Below are 16,490 nucleotides of genomic sequence, written 5' to 3' on the forward strand. Positions count from 1 at the left end.
TTCTGAGTATTTTTCAAGAGTTATGTCTACTGTTAATGACATGAGGAATTGCGGAGAAGATTTGCCGGATGTCAAAATTGTTGAGAAAATAATTTGAAGTCTCACCGATAAATTCAACTTCGTAGTATGCTCAATTGAAGAATCCAAGGACATTGACCAATTAATAGTTGATGAATTACAGGCATCTTTGCTTGTACATGGACAAAAGGTGATTGATAAGAGGAGTGAAGAGCAGGTTTTGCAGGTGGAGAATGTACCAAGGTATGGACAAGGAAGAGACAGAGGGACATTTCAGAGAGGAAGCGGTTACACTAGAGGATGGGGAAGGAGTAGATCTTTTGTGAACCGGTCGGCCATCAACTGTTTTCGATGTGGAAAGCAAGGACATTACCAATTTGAATGTCTGGGCTTAGAAAAAGAAGCTGTCATTTATGTTGAATGTGACAAGAAGGAAAAACTGCTATTGATGACGTACACAAAGAAAAGTAAAGTTGAAAAAGAAGGCATTTGGTTTCTCAATTCCGGGTGCTTAAATCATATGATAGGGGACAAAACATGGTTCGTTGAGCTTTACGAAAGTTTCAAACATACTGTCAGGTTGGGAAATAGCTCAAAATTGGAAGTTGAAGGAAGAGGTAGTGTCAGATTCGAAGTTGAAGGTATCACACAAACCGTGACAAATGTCTACTATGTCCCCAATCTCACCAACAGTTTGCTAAGCATAGGGCAGCTATAGGAGAAGCACTTGGTGATCTTAATCAGAGAAGAAACCTGCAGAATCTATCCTCACAAAGGGGCCTGATAATAAACACACAAATGATGGCGAAATCGTATGTTCTTAGTTCATGCAAAGATGAAGCCATTGGTTGACAAATGTCTGAAAATAGAAGATGAAGACTTAGAGGTCCAGAATGTAGCGTGGATGTAGCAAAAGCAGAGGAGATAAAAGAGAAGGAGGTCACCTGTGACGACAAAAAGAAGTTAGAAGAAGATGTAGCTAGTAGGGTGGAAGAATTAATTCAGAAGAATGTTGAAGAAAGGCTAAACTCTAAAGAGACTAAATTAGAAATACAGAGGCGAATAGAGGAAGGTTGCAAGGAGTTGTATGATGATGTTCATGTGCAGCTTGAGAAAGAGAAAGAAGCCGCTCTTACTGCTACAAGACAAAAAGAAGAACAAGCACGGAAAGAGAGAGAAGAGCTAGATAAAATGCTGGAAGAGAATATGAGAAGGGTAGAAAAAGCTAAGCGACGATTAGCTCTGGAGCTGCAGCGGAAGAAAGAAGAACTATATCGTGAACTCGAGTTGATTCAGAGACAAAAAGAGGCGGCAGCTCAGAGAACTAAGTTAGATGATAAGAGTTTGAGTTATGTTTTGCTGGGAGTTAGTGAAGAGTCAAAAGCTTACAGACTCTATGATATAGAAGCGGCAGATGAAAATACTGTAGAGGAAAATATTTCCTCTGGCTCTTTGGCTGAAGCAAGCTCTCCTAGCTCGAATAAGGCGAGGAATAAGAGACCACCAGTCTGGATGAGAGACTATGCAATAGGAGAAAATTTTTGTGAAGAAGATGATGAAGTAGTCTGTATGAGAGACAATGCGATAGGAGAAGTTTTTTGTAAAGAAGATGATGAAACTCACTCGACCATGTTTACCACTACAGAACCTGTAAACTTTGAAGACACATTAATTTAAAGACGCATTGAAGAGTGAGAAAGGAAGGCAAGCCATAGATCTGGAGCAATAAACAGAAATGACACATGGGAATTTGTAACGCCCCTAATTTTCTTTAACCTAATTAGTGACGTCACCCATGCATACTTATCTCATTAAGCGGAAGCTCATCATAAATAACCTTGAAAGAGTCTTTCATAAATATTCATGAATCCAAAACACAACCTAAACTCCAAAAATAAACCTTCAATACTGAATTCAAAATAAATCCAAATAAAACAATACTCAATGCTATAACTTAAAATAGTCTAATAAAAGTAAACTCCTAAAAATATCCCGTCTCCAACTTCCATGGTGGCCTCAACTTCGCCGTCAACCGTACATTGGCGCCTTGCCTTTACCAGAAAAATGTAGGTAGCATGTGGCTTGAGTATTTTATGAAATACTCAGTAAGTCACCCCACTGTTGGGGTTAGGAATGCAAACGCATGCAACATATGAGCGGGACCTAACTTTTCATAGCCTTGGGCGCTTTTCTATTCCAGGTAGGGTTGGATGTGTGGTACTCCTTCACACATGGCCCATGTACGTGTACATGAACCCACCAGGCGGGCTCGTAAACATACCCCTTGGGCCTGACTTGGTTGGACAAAACGTGTTACACGTAGCCGGACACCACAGAACAGAAAAGGCCCGCATGATATTATGGCGAACATAAATATCGTATTTCATTCTTTCGTATCATAAAGGGGAAGAATCCCGATGCACGTGACATACTATATGTATGAGGTCCCTTAACATATCTAACATGGCATTACATAAGCAGTGCTAACATCGCATTTACGTTTCATACATCACATGGCATCTCACATGACTTACATTACATGACATATTACATAAACATTCCAGTTGCATAAACATCTCATGACATGACTCGATAATTCTACGTGTATCTATGGCATCAATCAACATATTCANNNATGGCATATAATACTAACATCTCATTCATGACATAACATAAACAGTCAACAGTCAACACAAGTTCATACATCACATAACATACACAATCTACGGTCAACACAATCTATACATCACATAATCATATCATATAAAATATGGTGCATGCAGGGGCCATAGGGCATGCACCATCATACAACACGTAGAAAGCTAACTCCAACAGTAAGGTCACTTACTTCGATGGTCTTGGTTGAAGTCACTCACAACAAGCTAGTCCCAACGGTTAAATACGCCCTATGATAACCACATAAGAATTTAGAACCTTTCATAAGGTACCCTAGCTAAACCTCATGCTATTTATCAAAATAAACCCCCGACCTAAGCTGTCTTTAACATTTAGGAACCATACTGACCTCGTATGGTAAAACTAAGGGCAGAAACAGCTTCGGGAGGGTCAAAAACCTTGGAATCGATATATTATAGTGATACCTTGCCGCTAAGCCTCGTTGTCGAACCGGCCAACTAAGCCGCCAAGTCGAGCTGCGGGAATTGACGGAACGGAGCCGATTTCGTACACGTGCGAGCCGACCTGCACTGTGTACGCGTGCGAAGCTGCCGGAGCTGCTGGGTGTGCGTCTATGGCTCGATCCTATTCCAAAAACCCTGCCTTCCTTACCCGACAAGTGACGAAACTCTAGTTTCTGCCTCCCTGATTCCGGCGACGCGCCGACAATCCCACAACGTCCTCAACACCGATTTCCGGTCAACCTTCTTTGACACAATGATCCCAACATCAATGCCTTACTTCTACTCGATTCTTCCTCCGAAGAGCAACTCCAACGTTCCGGTTCCGGAGGAAAGTTTGGAGAGAAAATTGTTTTCAAGGGAGGTAAAAGGTTGGGCATGGGAATATAAAAATAATATGAAGATATTTGCATTCTAGGGTTTTAGGATAAGAAAATTCAGAGGAATAGAAATGTTTTTATTAGGTAATAAAAATCGAGCAGGAAATCCTCAATTTCCGGGGAGATTACATTTAATTATTTATTCTATTTTTATTTGATTTGATTTTATTCCAGAAACCCAAGCCGTTACAATTTCTAATAACTTTTAAAATTGCACCTTTTCAACCTGAATAAATGCATAACATAATATTTTGTCAAAAATAAAATCTTAACCAAATAAGGCAAAAATGGAAAATTTGAATCGTTATTGATGAAGTTATCTTAGGGTGAAAGTCTGTTATGAGGTCATAGATATAAACTAATCACCATTGTGTTCGGCTTAAGGGAGGGATTGTTAGGATTAGATTTGATTTAGTTATTTGGATTAGATTTGATTTAGTTATTTGAATTAGATTTGATTTAGTCCTACAGAGTTAGTATATCGGATTTGATTCTGTAACACTATATAATAGCCAATTTCATTGAAATGTGAGATTTCTTCGAATTTATCTGATCTTTTCAGTTTTCTCTCCCTATTCCTAACACGGACACCCGTTAGAATTAGTAACCGTCATGGTAGCGCTATGCAAAACATAACGATCGTTGTCCTGCCATTGGATGTATGCGTCCGTACCCTCGTGATGGAATAGGGGTATCCCCCAAATGCATGAGCACACATAATGCATGAGCACACATAATGCATGAGCACACATAATGCATGAGGTCCCCAATATTTCTACTTTTATCATTAATGAATATAACCCCGCTATCATCTTTCATGCTTAACATGTCATTTCTCATTTTTCAGTCTATGTATCATACATAATCCTAATGGGGTTACATTTCATTTCATTTATCGTGATATCATGTCATTCACAACATGTTGTATACATATAATTTAGAAAATATAACATAACGCTCTATGCTTTTAACATGTCATTTCATAATGTGCAATTCATACAACAATTACCTTAATGGTCACACAAAACAATCTAAGCATAACATATCACATCACAATATATCGTATCATAAACATGTCATATCGTAAACACTTCGTGGTCATATACTTCTCTAACTTATTGTAGCCTTAACGTTCTTATACCTATCACAGTCATATCGTTACGTGAACGTACCTTATTCATATCATCACAGGAACGTATCCTAACGCTATCGTTCTATCAATCTATCACAAACCTATCCCTTTCTACCCATATCCTAACCATATTCTTTCATCAATCTCCCCTATCCATAGCACTCCGGTATGTAACCTAACCTAAACGTTTCATGAACGTATCTTACTCCTATAGTTACCTTTCGTTTTGTGCATCCTTCTCGTATTCTATCTCAAACATATCCTTGAGCACATCGTACCATAATTATTATCATACAATTCACATATTATAACATAACATAAACATAATATAAGTATACGGATTCACAGATAATTCACTCATATCAGTATATATGACACATGTAGAACCACATGCACTTGTCAACATCAAATATAACCATGTCGATAGTAAGGCTACTTACCTGGTCAGCTTAAGTTGTTGTCACGAATATATCCTTAATGAAAGTTCGACTCTGTCCTTTGAAATTCAAGTCAACCTATGTGAGCTCATGACATCCGTTTCAAGTTTGAACTCTATAAAATTATTTCTCTAATTCACATTGGTCCATTGTTAAGTCTTGAAATGTTATATATCTAAAATTATATTTTTATAAAAAAAAATCTTATTTTTCATGGTTCCTTTTGTATAAAAAAAAGTAGATAGAGTTATTTGAAATTAGTCTGAGCTTTATTGTTGTCTTTATTTACTTTTCTCTCTCTATTTAGTTTGTGGTTTTTTTATCTGTATTTACTATGTTGCCTTTTAATCTTGTTCTAATACATTCCAAATTTCTAGTGGATTCCTATTTCCAAATCTTTCTTTATCTCAATGTGTTTTCTATTCACAAATTTTCTTGGCCATTCTATTGGTTACTAATATAAATTTAATCTAATATTACTAATTTCGTGATTTACTAGAATTCGAATAAATGATTGACCTTTAGTTTCTAACTCAAGGTTAAACCATTATAATAATTTAATGAAAATCTAGATATTATTGGCTGTGATTTCTAAAAATGATATAGGATAAAAAAAATTAAGATTTAATATATATTTTATTGATGAGATTTATCTTCACAAAAATGAATCTCAACTGGTTAAAACTCATTCTCATTTTTTTTTTCTCAAGTAAATTTGACAGGTTGCTTTTCTGTTTATTTTTGCAGTAACTTACTTAAGAAAGTGTTGAGGAGAGATAATTATGGGAAGGGAGGAGAGGTTGGTGGAGAGAAGTGAGGAAAGATGGCTTCTTTTTTATTTATTTAATTAATTATTATTATTATTATTATTTAACTATTTTTTTAATAATTATTTTTATTGGTTTATTTATTTATTTATTTCGTTATTTATGATTTTATTTATTTATTTATTATTTTTTTGGGCTACTACATTCTATCCGTCATGCCAGGCACACTATGCTAGAGTGTTTACTCTAGGTTTATGAGAAATTGTTAAGCCAAAGTATGTTATTCATGAAAGTTATATTACGAAAATAACTGAGGTAACACTTGCATCATACTTATATGCCATAATTTAAAACTATGGGAACCTTGTGTATTTGGTATGTCACATGCATTAGGATACTTCTCCGTTATCATTAGTACAGCCACAAAGACTCCGATATAATGTACAATCCGATATTATGTGTGCTCCTTTTCCTCTTCAGCTTTTTTGGTAGCGTGAATGTATGCTAGTTGAATGTTATATCAAAGGGGTAAGTATACAAGCCCATCTAAGAGTCCATGCTTGCATGCGCGAGCGGTGTATAGAGTAGTATTGCACAACTAATTTGGCTCGTACTAAAAAATGGAGACCAAGACCATGATGTTTTATAAAATAATAGATCCTATCATGATTGCATGTGATTTCTTGACCCCAACAGTGGAGCTACTTACTAAGTTTTTTTAAATACTCAAGCTACATGCTGCTTCCTTTAGGTAAAGGTAAAACACCCTTGTACAGATGATAGCACTGTTGTGAAGGTCATGAACCAAAGCTAGGGAAGTTGCATTTATGTTTAAACCCTAAATTTTTCTATTTAATCTAAAACCATTACTATATTTCTAACGGTACATCTAATGCAGAATTACTTTAAATGGGCTCTTATTATAAATGCAACATTAATTCATTCCTCATTTATTACCTCATGAATAAATAAATACAAAAGAAAGAAAAAGAAAAACGATGTTGAATTAAATATCCTCTACTAACCTATAGTTTATTAATGCAATTAAAATTCAAACCTGTACTAACTTATACTAGTATACAAATGCAATTTAACATATACTAACCTGTACTATTAATGCAAATGCAATTCAACCTATACTAACCTATACTATTAAATTAAAAAGAAAATCTATCCTACGCATGTGCCACGGTCCACGGATTTGCGATGCTTCTGTTGGTCTCATATGGGTGCCTTGTCTTTATCTGAAAATGTAGTGACACGAGGCTTGAGTATTTTAAGAACACTCAATAAGCGACCCCCTATCAGGGTTATGCAGCAAACACATGCAAATGAGATGACGAGACCTATCCTTCCATTGTTCTACGGTACTATCCTAACGGGTAACTTGGATGTGTACCATATACTCTACGCACAGCCCATACGTGCAAGTATGGACTCACTAGTCAGTTTGCACACCACTGGGCCACTTTCCTTGTCGGGCGAACATAATCTAGGAGCTCCTTAGGTCAGACACCTATTAGAACTAGTAACCGTCACGACAACATTATGTAAAACATAACGATAGTTCTCCTATCATTGGGTGTACGCGTTTGTACCCTCGTGATGGAATAAGTGTATCCCCCCAATGCATGAGCACATATAATGCATGAGGTCCCCAATATTTCTACTTTTATCATTGACAAATATAATCCCGCTATCCTTTTTCATTCATATCATATTACTTCTCATTTTTCAGTCCTCCTATCATGCATAATTCTAACGAGGTTATGTTTCACACTATACAGTGTGATTTCATGTCATACATATCATGTTGTATACATATAATTTAAGAAACATAATATCACATTTCATGCTTTCATCATAATATACCATGACATGTGATTCATACAGAAAACATCTCAACGATCACATAAACATTCTAAGCACAACACATCACGTCACATTATATCGTACAAGTCATTTTGAAAACAACATACATTTGCATTTGCATACTTTTACGTATTAAATTATAACAGTCTAACATAAAATTTATGAAACGTGCGAATTCACGGGCATGTGCCAACATACAACATATAATTGTGTAACCTATGACGGAAGAGTCACTTAATTGGTAGGCCTTAGCCGACATACTTCCTAAAATATTTAGGTAAGCTCATGGCTCCCTGTATGTGTCCTATGCTTTCGTCGGTGATTGGTTTCTATTAAATCGTTTGACACCTTTCTTAGTATTTCACAACATAATTAAATTCCAACTTAAATTTGTGAAATACAACCTAAAAATGACTTGTTTTACCTCAAACAAGGTCAAAATCAAGTCCAGGAGGGTCAAAATGGTGCTGAATAGGTCGAAAAATATGTTTCCCGAGTCGAATAAGCCATATGAGCCGAGGAGATGCCGTGAACCACCGTTGAGCTGATCAAGCCACCGGAGTCGAGGGGGAGCTTGCGCCAGATGCTGACACATGGCACAACCAGAAGCTGACGCGTGTGCAGGTTGAGGTCGGGCGATGCGCGGGTTGTCGGGCGGTTCGGGTCTCAGTTACGATTTCTGGGCTGGGTTCTTTTATTGGGCTGTGGAATTCTATTTGGGCTGAGGGTTTGGGTTGCTGAAAATGGACTGGATTGCAGACGGGTTGGAGTTCGGGTTTGAGGCACGGGTCGTCGGTTTCAAGTTCGGGTCACGGCTGTTGGGTTAGGCTGAGGCGCGAATTGGGTTTTCTGGGTTGGGTTGAGGCGTCTAGGCCGCAGGTATTGGACTCGACTGGGTTGGTTCTGGTTCGGGTCGCGGGTTGGGATTTGTCTTCTTTGCCCGATTATTAGAAGAATTCGGGCGAGCTTTCTCTCTCTTCGCTTTTTCCTCATTTTTCTTTCGTTTCTGAGTCTCCTCTTCCCCCCTCTTCCTGTTTATGGCATTTGTTTGGCTCGTATAAGCCGAAAGCTTCCAAATCTAGGGCGATTCAAAAACTCGAGGTTCTGTTTTCCTCCTCCTATGGTGTACGCCATGTAAAAAGCATTGAAATCTATCCCTGGTGTGTGTATAGATCTCTGGGATGGTTTTCGTAGCGTAAATTAGAAGTTTTGACATCGATTTCCTACTCATTTGCAGAAATACCTTTACTCATGAAATTTGTTTTTTAATAGCGGGGATAGTGAGTTGGGAGAGCATCAGACTAAAAATCTGAATGTCACATGTTTGATCCACGTTCATCGCACTTGGTTCAAGTTGCATAAGTCCATTATAACTTGTCTTATACAATCTAAAAGTAGCGATTATTTCTTTTTAAAATTTCAATAAATTAGTGGAAATACCTTTACTTATGAAACATTCATTTTTAATATTAGCGGGGATAGCTCAGTTTGGAGAGCGTCAGACTAAAAATCTCAAGGTCATGTGTTTAATCCATGTTCACCGCACATGGTTTACGTTACATAAGTCGATTAAGTTGCTTAACTTGACTATTCAATAAAAAATTAGTGATTATTTCTTTTTAAAATATAATGAACTAGTGAAAATACATTTATTTATGAATTTTCATTTTTAATATTAGCGAAATTAGTGATTATTTCTTTTTAAAATATAATGAATTAGTGAAAATACCTTTACTTATGAATTTTCATTTTTAATATTAGCGGGGATAGCTTAGTTGGGAGAGCGTTAGATCTAAAGGTCACGTGTTTGATCCATGTTCACCGCACTTGGTTCAAGTTGCATAAGTCGATTAAGGTCACGTGTTTGATCCACGTTAACCGCCCTTGGTTCAAGTTGTATAAGTCGATTAAGTTGCGTAACTTGACTATTCAATCTAAAACGAAAATATCTTTACTTATGAATTTTCATTTTTAATATTACCGGGGATAGCTTAGTTGGGAGAGCGTTAGATTGAAGATTTGAAGGTTTGGATGAAACTTTACGTAAGAAAGAGTTTGGATTTTTGGGGGTGATCGTGGAAAAGTTTTATAAACAGTGATTTCAAATCCTGAGGTTAAGTGTACTCTAGATGAAACTTTACCTAAGACAGAGTGGGATTTTTGGGGGTGATCATGGAAAAGTTGACACATAAGTGTGTTCTATCAACGCTTAACAAACCTGAATCAAGTTGCATAACGGGACTATTCAATAAAAAATTAGTCATTATTTCTTTTTAAAATATCAATGAATTAGCAGAAATACCTTTACTCATGAATTTTGATTTTTAGTGTTAGCGGGGAAGTTCAGTTCGGAGAGCGTCAGACTGAAGATTTGAAGGTCACGTATTCGATCCACGTTCACCGCACCTGTCTACATAATCTAAAACTAGGGATTATTTCTTTTTAAAATTTCAATGAATTAGCGAAAATATCTTTACTAATGAATTCGTCAGACGGAAGATTTGAAGGTCGTGTTCGATCAACGTTCATCGAACCTGATTCAAGTATCATAACTTGACTATTCAATAAAAAATTAGTTATTATTTCTTTTTAAAATCTCAATGAATTAGCGGAAATACCTTTAATCATGAATTTTGATTTTTAGTATTAGCGGGGATAGCTTAGTTGGGAGAGCGTTAGACTGGAGAATTGAAAAATTAATCATTCTTTTCAAAATCTCAATGAATTAGCGGAAATACCTTTACTGGTGATAGCTCAGTTGGGAGAGCCTTAGATTGAAGATCTGAAGGTCACGTGTTTGATCCACGTTCACCGCACCTGATTCAAGTTAGTTACATATCCCATGAATTTTAGCGGGGATAGTTTAGTTGGGAGAGTGTCAGATTGAAGATATACTATTCAACAAAATATAAGTTAGTATTTCTTTTTAAAATCTCAAAATCTCAATTGATGAATTTTTATTAATAATGTTGGTGAGGATAACTCAGTTGGGAGAGCATCAGATTGATGATCTGAAGGTCACGTGTTCGATCCACGTTCACCTCACCTTATACAAGCTGCATAACCTTTACCTTTACTAATGAATTTTCATTTTTTGATGGAATAAGAATCATTGATTCCCTTGTCTATTTCTTATTCATTGAGAGCGTTCGGCTGGTGCGTGCTCCTTCCTCAAACCAAAACAACTCTAAACGTAGGGAAGATAAGGGAAGACCACGAGAGCGAACCGATCGAAGGGACTTGACTTATTCGAACCGAAGGATAGCGGCTTCAAATTCAGCCTATCACGAGTATCCTGTGTTAGCGTGGATAGCTCAATTGGAAGAGCGTTAGACTGAAGATCTGAAGGTCACGTGTTCGATTTAAGTTCACCGAACCTGATTTAAGTTGCATAACCTAACTATTAAATAAAAAATTAGTCATTATTTCTTTTTAAAATCTCAATGAATTAGCGGAAATGCCTTTACTAATGAATTTTCATTTTTAATGTTAGCGGGGATAGCTTAGTTGGGAGTGCGTCAAACCAAAGATCTGAAGATCACCTATTCGATCCACATTCACCGCACTTGATTCAAGGTGAATAACCTGTCTATACAATTTAAAATTTGTGATTATTGAAAATTTGAAGGTCACGTGTTTAATCTACATTCACCACACTTGGTCTCGGGGATGAAAGCCAAATATCCTAACCGTTGGACAACAATAGATTTTTCATGTTGTTGTCCTGGAGTCTTTTGTCAGATTACCGAAGAGTTTCAACATGGTCTTTTGCGTAATGTCTAACTCTTCGACACGTCCTTCCATGTGTGTGATAGAGTTCTCAGAGGCACCTCCATGTTCCGAGTTGTTTGATCATGTGACTCTTTCTTCTAAGGAGTCAACCTCAAATGGGAGCGTCGATTGCATCGATTCCATCAAAGGTCTTCCCATGAGTTTATCGTGCATAACCCATTTTTGATATCATTCACCTTCGAGCACTACCATAGTTTTGGTCGCAGCCACCGTAACTCTCAAGTCCTCTGAGCAAGTTCCTGTAGCCTTCAAGTATTGTTCTATGTCAAATAAAAAGTTTAATAATTCATCCCAGTTCCCATGGAGTGCATTAGGTTCTTGGATCTTTAGTTTGTTAAGTCCAACATGAACTTGGTTTGGGGTGTGGTTCTTTACAGTCCTCCTTGTCAAACTCACTAGAGTGCTCATCTCAGCCATGATGGCGTTCAACAAGAGAGACATTCGAAACGACCGGTAACTGTTCAACTGAATTATAACACTCATCATTTGAATCACCTCAACTCCATTTGTTGAACTTGAACCTAATACCCATTACATAACACTAACAAAGGTATAAAGTTCCCTCAACTCCACTGGTTAAACTTGAACCTAATACCCATTACATAACACTAACAAAGGTATAAAGTTCCTAACATCCAGACCATTATAGTGCAAATCAAATGTAGGTAAAGTTTAAATATAATGCATGACCAAAGATGAAACTATATATATATAAAAAAAAAATAGTTAAATAAAATTCCATTGTCGAGAATCAAACTTAGGTCTCCTGAGTTAATGAAGAGAGAAAGCCAGGCCACCTTTTAGGCTAAAAAAAAAAAAAAAAACTTGAGAGAAGAGCGACAAAACCTGAGTTACTCGTGAGCAACGACGTTGTGACACAAATGACTGAGAAGGGGAGAACTCCGACGGTAAGCCTCTAATGGTGTGATCTTCATTGTTTTCCCCTCAAAATCCTAATAGATTTCACTACGTCTTCATATCTAGGTTGTTGTCGAGGGAGGTTGGTAGGTTTTCATGAAGAGGAAGACATAGGGTGCTGAGAGGGTAGAAGAATCAGGAGTAGGTGGGAGGAAGAGGCTAAAAACTGTGGGGTGCGGTCTGACCCGACCTGTTGGACCAACCTGACCTGCTGAACCGACCTGAACCGCTTGTACAGAACCAAAATTTGAGATCTTTTTCTCCCATTTTATCAATTTTAACCATTTTTATTCTAATTTGAGTACTTATCTCACTAATTTCATAATGTCTCGTTTATAAGACAATACCAAGTAGCTTAGTCAAGTGGATCATATTAGAAGACCTGATAAAATTTTAGGAAGTCTACAACCATGTAAGTAACCGCGTGGAGCAAGTTTCTAAGAAATGCTTGTAGGAGTCAATTTGGAATGTGGACAAATGATTTAGTACAATACTTGGGGATTGGTTAAATTTAGTTCCATGAGAGTCGTACTTCAATGGCGTGAATGGTTATACCTTGATTATAGTTACAATTATATAGCTTCTACTTGCATAAATGTGAAATCTCTCATAGGTGATTGGATTTACGTGCTTCCTATTTATGTTAAGGTAGATTTTTATTACTTGATTAGCCTGATGAGCATGTTGTATGCTTTGATACTTTGTTATGCATTGATTTCGGGTTTGGATAACCTATTATTGTCCAGTTGTGAGTTGAACCATTTGCTATGTGCTAGAGAACGTAAGTTATGAATTACATGGACTATGAGTTACTGTATTTTTAGTTGTCACCCATAAGGAATATGGGTAGCCATAGTGAGTATACTATAGTAGTACCACGTCAGGGGTGTCCAGTGGGACGAGCTATGACCTTTTTACTGATCCAGTCCGAGTGGCGTAGTTATAGGTAATTACTATTTCTAAGACAGGTAGTTTTTACTGGTTTGAGCCCTACAGAGGCATAAGACAGGTAGTTCACTGACCTAGCCGAGTGAGGCGTAGAGGCAGGTCGTTACTGATCTTAGGCATTTGTAGACGTTGTAAGACACCACTCGGAAGGATCCACTTATTTGAGCTAAGTAGGTAGATGGATATGAAGAATCCATACCAAGGAGTAACCATAGGGTAATCTCTTGAGACTGCAGTAGATTATGGTTAGCGACAATTTCGAGCACATAGCTTGAGATTTCGTGAATAGGATTAAATCCGACAAGAGCCTATAAGTAGGTTGCTTAATAAGAATTCTTATTCTCATTCTGTGTTTCTATTTTTTTCACTTGGAAAGTAGACCGGTGTCGATGGTGGAGCATGTGGAGCCGTGTGGCTGCAGAAGAGGGCCTTAGATTGATTCCTCTCCTTCCATGTCGTTTTGATATTTTTGGGAAAACTCATGATATTTTGTAACTATTTTATTTTGATGTGACACCGCAGATTTTCATTATGTGTTTTTGAAATATTTTGGATTTTAAAATACATATAAGGAAACTTTTATTTTCTTGTGTCTCCTGTTTTGTAAAAGGAAATGTTGTAAAACTTTTACCCTTAGAGTCCACGTGGTTTTACATGATTCGATGCGTCATAGAGCGGTCGTTACAATAGCTAGTTATTCTCTGCTAAGACTTGAATGTGAACAAGAGCCTACAAGTAGGTTGCTTAATTAGTATGTTTATACTCACTCCTTTGTACACTTTTTTTCAGGTCTGTGAAGTTACAGATCGTGGCGTTGGGGTGCTCGAGAGCTTGAAAGTCACAAAGGAAATGTCGACCTAGAGTGGCTGTCTAGTTTACTTTTGTATAGTTGACATTTATCATGTATCTCGATCTCTTTTCCCCATTATATACTTTGTTTCCTTTTCTTTACTACAAAGGTTTTAAATTCGAGAAGAAATTTTATAGTTCAACTTTTGTTACTTGTTTTTTTTTTCTTCATTTTCATGCATTGCAGTGCATGTTGAGTCCTCCCAATAATTTTGATGGGTTGAAATTTTAGGGTTCAAAGCTGATAGAGTGTATCATTTTTCTAGTCTGCTATGGTTTATGGGACTTTTATAAAAAAATCTCTTCACAAAATTGTTTCCATAGTAGTTTGTCTCCAAACAGTTGATGACCAACACTCAAGTTTTTCATTACAGGTTGACGTGAGACATGTCGTTCAAGAAAACCTAGACAAAGGAAATTGAAATAATTATGAAATTGTAAACATACGAACATTGTCCAGATTTTGGATATACAATACATTTATAACATCAATTTTGAGATAAAGAGAAATTAACCTACTATATCCACAAAAAGTTCTTTTTGTTCCAAAATAAAAAGATATTTCTACTTTTGGCAATTGTTCATGAAGAGGTTGAATTTTGACGTTTTAATCTAAAGCCATTATGGTTTGAACAAGTTCCAGTGGTTGCAACAAAATTATAGGACCTCTAGAATGACTCTTGAAACATAAGCATAAAAAGTTTAGATATAATTAAAAAATAGTTAACAAAAAGGAAATTTGTGAAGTTTATAGATGATGATATTCTATCCTACTTGCACTAGAGGTCAAGTTAACATAATAACTAAGAATGAGTTGCTGTTGCACTTAATCAGTGGCTTCAAATAGGTAGTTGTTTCTTATCAACAAAAGAAAAATGAAATTACCTATTCGAAGTTGATGACTAGAATCATAAAAAGAGCCTGCATGTGCACGGTTAGTAAAAATCAGCTAGTCACAAGTAGGTTAATACACGAAAATGCAGGACGTACCAAGCAATAAAAATAAATGGTGGGCTGAGGCATTTGCCATTAGTTGCAAGTCCTTGGGAGAGTTTTTGGAGATAGAAACAACATAAAAGGCTATCATACGCGACAAATATCAGAGTACTAGAAAATATAAAGGCACATGCGACTTAATAACCCAAGTTTTCAACTAACATATTTAAAAAAGGAAATAGTGAAAGCGTCATTAGAACAAAATTACGTGCAAAAATAAATGATGTTTTTTTGTTGTGTTATGATTTACCTTGCATGAAATGTGAATGTTAATTGATGTATTGATGATGATTAGATTTGACAAGGTTTATACCGTGAATGGAAATCTATAGTTTAGTAAGCTACTAAATGCTAGTATATGCATGAAAATACTTGCATGAAAATACTTGCTTGTGAACCACAAGAGTTGAATCTACCGAGCCTAGAGTCTAGAGCCAGACCCATCATCTCCTATGAGGTAAAGAATAAGATGAGAGCTGATAATTAGGTTGCATTCGTAGTTGTTTTCTATTACATCCCCATGCATTCATCATGCATTTCATAGTTTGTTAGTCTTACATTAAGGGTGACGAAAATATTATCAAACTCAAACTTTAGAGTCACCATGCTGAGTTTTAAAATAGTTATGAAACCCTAACTTCAATCACAAGAAAAAGTATGATAATTTCAATAATGGTAAGGTACACGTAATAGTCATACATACGTGTTAATTTTAGACCACAGCCTATACATCATCATAAAAAATAAAAATATAAAAATTCAAATTTTCTCAAAGTTACACTAAATACTTTTCTTGTTATAAAATATTTTACGGAAGTGTTCATTTACTTAATTTATATTATATGATATATATTACAATGGAATTTAAAATTTCATGTTCCAAACACTAATTTTAACCGAGCTCACTATAAACATCAAGTTACAAAATTTATTTAGATTTAAACTAATAACTTCATACGTACATCTAGATCTTATTCGAAAGAGTATGATGTTAAAGTGTTTTCAAATTCAGAGTTTTGAACGTAATAGACTTTGTTAAAGTTTTGGAACAAAGTCTATACATTATTCAAAATAAAATTTATACTTTAAAGAAAACACTTTTATTTGATCATAAAGTTACTTAACCAAATAATTCTTTTAATTTTTTTTAGATTTTTTACTTAAAGAAAATAATCTCGACCAAAATTTACTTAAACAAATAATTCTTTTAATTTCTTTTAGATTTTTTACTTAAAATGTAACGA

This window comes from Cucurbita moschata, unplaced genomic scaffold, assembly GCF_002738365.1.
Source record: "Cucurbita moschata cultivar Rifu unplaced genomic scaffold, Cmos_1.0 Cmo_Scf00098, whole genome shotgun sequence".
Classification (NCBI taxonomy): Eukaryota; Viridiplantae; Streptophyta; class Magnoliopsida; order Cucurbitales; family Cucurbitaceae; genus Cucurbita; species Cucurbita moschata.